An 8,681-nucleotide genomic window follows, 5' to 3' on the forward strand; every position below is an offset into this window, starting at 1 on the left:
CACTTCACCCACAGTCTAATAGGATGGTAGAAAAGTACAACTGGACACTGGGACAGGAATTGGCAAAGTTTTGTAATAGCCGCCAAGATGAGTGGGATGTCTTACTCCCTCTGCTGTTGATGGCCTGTAGAACAGCAGAGCATGAAGCCACTGGATACATTCCAGCAAAGTTGATGTTTGGTGGGGAACTTCTGTTGCCAGTGGATCTGTTAACAGGACGCCCACCTTATGAAGAGTTGCCTGAGAATGTGTCAGATTTTATGAAAGTGTTATGGGAAAGGATGGATGGTATTCACCATCAAGTGCATTCAAACTTGAAAACGTCTGCTGATTCTATGAAGTTAGCTTATGATAAGAGATCTACTGAAGTCAGCTTTGTAACAGGAGACAAGGTGTGGTTGTATAATCCCAGGAAGACCAAAGGGAAGTCTCCTAGGTTGTCTTCTCCATGGGAAGGCCCATATGACATAATGGATTGTCTCTCAGACGTGACTTTCCGGATAAACTGTGGTCGGCGAGGTAAGCCAAAGGTTGTGCATGCCAACAGGCTTTAGCGTTATCATGGTCCAGGACATTTCAGTTGGGACGAAGTGAACAACAGAAGAAATGACGCTGCTGAAGACGTGTCACCTGAAAAAGCCACTGTCGAAGAAGAAACTTTATTCAGTTTTGAAAAGGGAAACGGTGAAGCTCTTGATGAAGTTACTACCACTGATGTGACTGTTACCGACGATAGGACATTTCTTGATGAAGCAGATGAACCCCATATGAAGCAGAAGATAAAGAGACGGAGACCAGTACAGAAGATGATACGTCCCGTAAAATTAAGAGACTTTGTTGAATTTTGATTTTGTGTTTGTAAATTCTGTACATTTAATTAAGTTATTGTTTATTGGTTTAGTGTAAGTGGCTGTTGTTCGGGACAAACAATACTAAGGAAGGGGTAGTGTTACGACAGCGGAAATCACGTGACTCTAGTAACACGTCATTAACTTCTAGAAGGATCCTGTCCCTTCCTGAATGCTCTAGCATTTACTAGATTTCGGTATTCTATATATTCTATATTCGGTATATAAGACGGTCAAGACGTGACGGCAACAATGTAATGGGTAATTGAACTGCGGACAGAGAGAAACGTATTGTTGAGCACGTGAGACGTTCGTTGTGAATTTAGCGTTTGTTATAGCACGACTGTGGAAATTAAATGTATCGCAAAGTTGTATTATTCAGAAATAATAAACCAGTTTTATTTAAGAAAGGACTTGTATCGCTAAAGTTTCATCGGAAAGAAATTTTACGGAAAATTAACTAACGGAGGCGTAACAATATCTACTCATTAATGCTAAGCGTAAGACCTTGATAGAAAACGAAATCTTCGTAGAAAATTTGTGTTTCCTATTATATATAGTTACAAATTATGAAATATTTTCTTCTTCAGAGAAATACTGATTATGATAATTTTCGATCAAATGTCCCCGCTAACGGATCGGCATTAAAATATACGGACTTACAATGCAAAAATCCAGGTTGGACACAGCAGACAGGCCTAATTGGCCTTGTTTTAAAATACAACATTGAAACAGTAGATTACATACTTGTGTCTCCATACGACACCCAGCGATTAATGTGTAAAAAGTAAAGAGTAACCGCTTATGATTTAAAATCAGTTTTGTAGCCTGTGACGTTCAACGACACTTGAAAAAGGCGAAGGCCGAAATGTCTGGTAGAATATTTAAACAACAACGTTACCTGAAGTTGTTTGTCGAGTTCATTGAATAAAATATTTTATTTTTAAAACATCCAACATTCTGTGAAGTTATAGATATGTACTTTTTAAAAATTTGTCATTATATGAAAGTTAAAAATACCAATATTTTAAAAATATTCAGCATTATTTAAGAGTAAAGATTTTAATTTCAAAATACCCAGCATTATTTGAACATAAAAAAAATATATTTTAAAGCATCGAGCACCTGAGGCCTCGATCCAGACATAATTCACAGCTTCCTCTTGAAGTCAAGCTTCAGTATTTTCCGCTTTATCATTAACCTGTGTTTTATATAAACCAGAAACTACACACCACCATAACATCTTTTTTCTGCTTTTCTAAGACGAGCATCAAAAACAAGTTTACAGTCTCCAGTAATACATAACTTTTAAAGTACAAACTATGAAAGCATTCTGTCAATTATAAAAGCTTCAGCTATTTAATATAAAAATGTATATTTCACGAAAAGCTATAAGTTTTAATTTTTTATACAGAACATAACAATCAGATACCATACGTTTCACATACAATACAGATGTAAAGTTTATGTAACATTTTCCTCGTGAAACAATACAACTATTTTCAATGGGTTCTTTCCTATACTGATAGTTTCGGTAGGGCTTTCCCTATACTGATAGTTGCAGTGAGCGTTTCTTTCTTCTGGTAATTTCAATGGGATTTTCCCTCTACTGATAATTTCAAGTGGTTTTCCCTGTTCTGATCATGTCAGTGAGTTTTCCCTTTTTTGATATTTTTATCGAGTTTCCCTATATTGGTTAGTTCAGATAGCTTTTCCCTATACGGATATTTTTTCTTTATATTAATGTTTTCAGTGTGATTTTCCATATCCTAGTAGATTCAGTGGGTTTTCCCCTATTCTTATAGTTTCAGTAGGTTTTTTTTCCTATACTGATAATTTCAAGAGATGTTTTGCGCCTTTAAGTAATTTCAAAGAGTCTTAATAAATTCTATCAGCCTCAGGGAACCTTAATTAAACATTAGCTCTTGTTACTTGTTTAAATTACAGTAGGTAAATAATTCATTACAGCCACATAAACTGATATTTCTGCTTTATTAATTAATAACAGGATAATATAAATATCAATAGTGCTGTCACCTTGTGGAACGCTGTTAAACAAGAAACATTTTTTTTAGTCTTTCTTATATTTTAATAAAATTAATACTCACAATCAAGATATTTCACTTTTGCAATCTAGAGGAATATCTGAAAGTTTTGTATTTAGTTAATAATAATCATGTGTCATATGTTTAGAATCATAAAAAATACAGTGACTATCTTGCGAATGTGAAAAAGAAGTGGAAATGAGCACCCGAATCCGAAAAGGTTTCTAAAGAACGAGCCCACTTATTTGGGTTAAACAGTTTATAATATTTCTATGAAAATAGACGAATTTGCGGAAAAATTACAAATTTAGAAATAAAAACACTTATACTTCTTGAATGTTATTTATGGCTATCACTAGTTGCACTGAAATCATTAGTTTGTTAGAGCTGCTGCCACCTAGTGACAAAAAATGAAACGATTGACTTAGCAAGTTTTCCATTTTTGTTGCCCCCTCAGAGGCACAGCGGTATGTCTCCGAACTTACAACGCTAGAAACCGGGTTTCGATACCCGTGGTGGGCAGAGCACAGATAGCCCATTGTGTAGCTTTGTGATTAATTCTAAACAAACAAACAAACCATTTTTGTTATACTTGTAAAAGGCTGGCAGTTAAAACCACATAACTTTAACTACTTTGAACTGTTGTATAAAATGATACATCAGTAAATGTAAAATTGGTAAATAGTTGAAGAAATGCTTTTGATTTATAACCGAAAGATTAACGTGTTTTAAACGAAGTTTTATAAATACAAAATAAATTACTATAAATGGCCAAACAATTATTGTTTTGAACATATATTTTAAGCACAGATACCTTCATATAACGTCTTCAATAAAAATTTCAACTCTTCTTATAGTACACTATTAGTTTCTGTATTTTAACACTGCTTCCAACCTCTTTTCATCGTGTACTAATGTTCCTCTGTATTTCATAAGTGTTTCCAACATCTTATCACGTACCATTATTTGCATGTATTTACACAGTGCTTCCAACCTTTTTTATCGTTTATCAATGTTTACCAGAATTCCAACAGTGCTTCCAACCTTTTTTATCGTTTATCAATGTTTACCAGAATTCCAACAGTGCTTCCAACCTTTTTTATCGTTTATCAATGTTTACCAGAATTCCAACAGTGCGTCCAACCTTTTTTATCGTTTATCAATGTTTACCAGAATTCCAACAGTGCGTCCAACCTTTTTTATCGTTTAGCAATGTTTGCCAGAATTCCAACAGTGCTTCCAACCTTTTCTTATCAATCTTTGCCAGAATTCCAACAGTGCGTCCAACCTTTTTTATCGTTTAGCAATGTTTGCCAGAATTCCAACAGTGCTTTCAACCTTTTCTTATCAATCTTTGCCAGAATTCCAACAGTGCTTTCAACCTTTTCTTATCATATGTCATTATTCTCCTGTATTCAAACAGTGCTTTCAACTTCTTATCCTGCACCATTGTCCGCCTATATTTCAACTTTGTAACAATTGGCTATTAGTTCAAGCTGTAACTCAGCAAATAAAGCATTGTTCTAGTCTGCTATTTTCCATTCAAGTCTGTTTATTTCACGTAACAAACCCTCGATTACTGTCTACCTAAATTTAGGATATCAGTTTAGTTAATTGTTTATCTAATGACTCATCATTAGCGCATTTAACTTTATCATATCTAACGTTTCTAATAGTAGCATTTAGCTCCTTCCGTAATTTGCCCGAGATAACTTCATGTTTCATCAAAGATTTGACTGAGTTAATTCGGGCAAACCATTTTCGTTGTATTTTTAAACATTTGCCTGAACTTATCAGGTTATCATGTGTTACGATGAGCTATGAAAAATGAAACTGCCTTTCTGAGTTCATCTAAAAAAAAAAACTGACACGAAAGAGGTTATAGAGCACTACAACATTCCTTCAGTACTACAATGTTACTAGATGGTCCAAGCGTTATTGTCAGTGTATATAAACATAACAATTTTTCTCAATTCAGATCCTGCTTTCGGAAACAGTGGATGAACGTTAAGATGAATAAAGCATCAAACATAAATGACGTTTCAGGATTTATCCAAACATTTCTATCAGTATAAATCATACACATTTTAACTTGCGAGTAACACCTTGAGAAACTTTTATTCTGCCAATGACATCCTTCATGCTTGGTTAAATAACAAAAACAACAAAAAAACATTCATATGATGGGTGCTTTCAACTTGAACAGCATCTTATGCGACAAATGGGCTAAACATCTTGGTCAAAAACCCAAAGACTCAGATGTACTCAGCTATAATTTTAAAAGGCTGGCAAGAGGGAGAGTACCCAATCAACAGCACCCGCCGCCTATTCGACTATTTTTTAACAAAATAGCGAGATTCATTTTCACACTTATAACACCCTTACAGTTGAAAGTTCAGGTTCACATTTCACACTAAACTCTACGTCATGCATGGTTGGTTCATTTCATAAAATGACTACCAATACTACATTTACTTCAATTCTCTAACGTAAAATTCAAGATATGTATTAAATAATTCACTGAAAAACTCTCAATACACTTGAAGATTCATTAAACTCTCCTACCCTCGTTATACGACAAACTATTGAAGTATAAACCTTAACCGACGACAAACAGTTGGAGCTGAATAATGATCTAATTGGCAACAAACTACAAGAGCCAAAAATTAACAGCCGTTTATTACAAGAGTAGAAAGTAGTAGCCATTCATTAACGCTAGATAAAATACTGGGAAGTAACAACCATTCATTAATTCTAGATTTGATAGTAGAAAGTAGCATCCATTAAATGTAGATACGAAAGTAGAAAGTACCATCCATTCATTAACTTTAGATACGAAAGTAGAAACTACCATCCATTCATTAACTTTAGATACGAAAGTAGAAAGTACCATCCATTCATTAACTTTAGATACGAAAGTAGAAAGTACCATCCATTCATTAACTTTAGATTACGAAAGTAGAAAGTACCATCCATTCATTAACTTTAGATACGAAAGTAGAAAGTACCATCCATTCATTAACTTTAGATACGAAAGTAGAAAGTACCATCCATTCATTAACTTTAGATACGAAAGTAGAAAGTAACAACCATTCATTAACTTTAGGTACGAAAGTAGAAAGTAACAGCCATTCATTAACGGTAGATACGAGAACAGAAAGCAACAGCCTTCATTAACTCGAGATACGAGAACAGAAAGCAACAGCCTTCATTAACTTTAGATACGAAAGTAGAAAGTAACAGCCCTTCGTTGATTCTAGATACCAGAATGAAAAATAACAAGCCATTCTTTAACTCTAGAAATGAGAAAATTTTCTCACTCAAATTCTTCATAACCTCTGAATAGTAGGTGACTCAACGGGTCACGGGTGGTCTAGTTAACTCTAAATACGAAAGTGGAAAGTAACAGCCTTTCATTAATTTTAGAAACCTCTATAGAAAGTAAAAAGACGTTTATGTGCTTTATATACGAGAGTAGCAAGTAACGGTGACTCATTAACACTAGATTCCAAAGTAGAAAGTATCAGCAAGCCACTAATATCAGATACTTTCATAGAATGTAGCAGCCATTCACTAACTATAGATTCGAGAGTAGAAAGTAGCAGCCATTCAATAACTATAGGTGGAAGAGTAGAAAATAACAGCCATCATTAATTCTAGATACGAGAGAATCAAGTAGCAGCCATTCATTAACTCTAGATATAAGTGAACAAATAATAAAAATTCATTAACTGTAGCCAAAAGAGTAGAAAATAACAACTATTCGTTAGAGTAAAAGTAGAAGTCATTCATTAACTTTAGACAGAATAATAGGAAATCAAAGCAATTCATTAGCTCTACCCAAGAGAGAGTAGAAAGTAACAGCCATTCATTAAATGTATATATATCAGTGTAAAAAGTAACAGCGATCAGTTAACTGTAGATACGAAAGTAGAACGTAGCATAAATTCATTCATTTTCTGTACGACAGTAGAAGGTAAAAGACATTCATTAACTCTGTATACGAGAGTAGATCAGAGCAACTTATATTATCTGGAGATACGAGAGTAGAAAAATAGCAGTCATTCATTAACTCCAGGTACGAAAGAGGAAAATAACAACCATTCATCAAATCTAGATATGAGAGTGGAAACTACCAGATATTCATCATCTATAGATACGAAAGAGGAAAATAACAACCATTCATTAACTCCAGGTACGAGAATAGAAAGAAATAGACCTTCATAGGCTGTAGATACAAGGATGAAAAATAACAAACATTCATTAACTGTAGAAACAAGTGTAAAAAATAACAGTCATCCATTAACTGTAGATACGATAGTAAGGAATATAACAAGCAATTCATTAACTGTAGATATAGGTGAAGAAACTAACAGCCGTTCCTGAACTATAGATACGAGAGTAATAAGTAGTAGCAATTCACTTGCTCTAGCAGTATGTAAGAATCATTCGTTAACTCTAGATAAAACAATAAAAGGTAACAGTCATTTATTAAATGTAGACAGAGGCTTGAAGTACCAGACTTTCATTCACTGTACGTACAAAAGTAGAAAGTAACAGCCATTCATTAGCTTCAGATACGAGAAGTGAAAGTAACAGTAATTGACCATTCATTAACTCTAGATATGAGAGTAGAAAGTAGCAGCCATTCATTGACTATAAATATGAAAGTAGAATGTAACATTTATTCATTATCTGTAAATATGAAAGTAGAAAGGAACAGCCATTCATTTATTATAGATGAGAGTAGAAAGAATCAGTCTCCATTAACTCTGGATATGAGAATAGAAAGTAACCGTCATTCATTAACTGTAGATATCAGTTTAGAAAAACCAATCATCCATCAGCTTTAGATACGAGAATAGAAAGAAACAGTCATTCATTAACTCTAGATACGAGAGTATAAAGCATCAGACATTCGTTAAATGTAGATACGAGGCTAAAAACTACCAGCCTTTCATTAACTATAGATACCTGAGTAGAAGTTAGCAGTCATTTATAAATTGTAAATACGAAAGTAGAGAGTACCAGCTATTCATTAACTACAAATACGAGAGTTCAAGCTAGTAGCCATTAATTAGATCTCGATAAGGGAACAGAAAGTAACAACCATTCATTAACTATAGATAAGGGAGTAGAAATTAGCAGTCTTTGTCAACTATGGATACCAAAGTGGAAAGTAATGGGCATTCATTAATTCTAGACACGATAGCAGAAAGTATCAATCCCTTTATTTACCCTGAAAAAAAAAGTAGAAAGTAAAAGCCGTTCATTAAATATAGATACGAGAATAAAAACAAATACTCATTCATTAACTGTAGTTATCACTGTAGAAAGTAACAACCTTTCATTAATTATTGATAAATTAGTAGAAAAAAACAGTCTTCATTAACTCTAGATACGAGAGTAGAAAGTACTGACGTTCATTAACGCTAGATACGAGAGCAAAAAGTTAAAAACTATCGAATAACTATAGAAAAGCAGAGTAGATAGTATCAGACATTCGTTATTTCTAGGTGAGAAAGTAGAACGTAACAGACATTCATATACTGTATATAACAGAGTAGAAAGTAAAACCCATTAATTAACTCTACATACAATAGTAGAACGTAACAGACATTCATAAACTGTATATAACAGAGTAGAAAGTAAAACCTATTAATTAACTCTACATACAATAGTAGAACGTAACAGACATTCATAAACTGTATATAACAGAGTAGAAAGTAAAACCTATTAATTAACTCTACATACAATAGTAGAACGTAACAGACATTCATAAACTGTA

Source organism: Limulus polyphemus, unplaced genomic scaffold (genome assembly GCF_000517525.1).
Source record: "Limulus polyphemus unplaced genomic scaffold, Limulus_polyphemus-2.1.2 Scaffold1049, whole genome shotgun sequence".
Classification (NCBI taxonomy): Eukaryota; Metazoa; Arthropoda; class Merostomata; order Xiphosura; family Limulidae; genus Limulus; species Limulus polyphemus.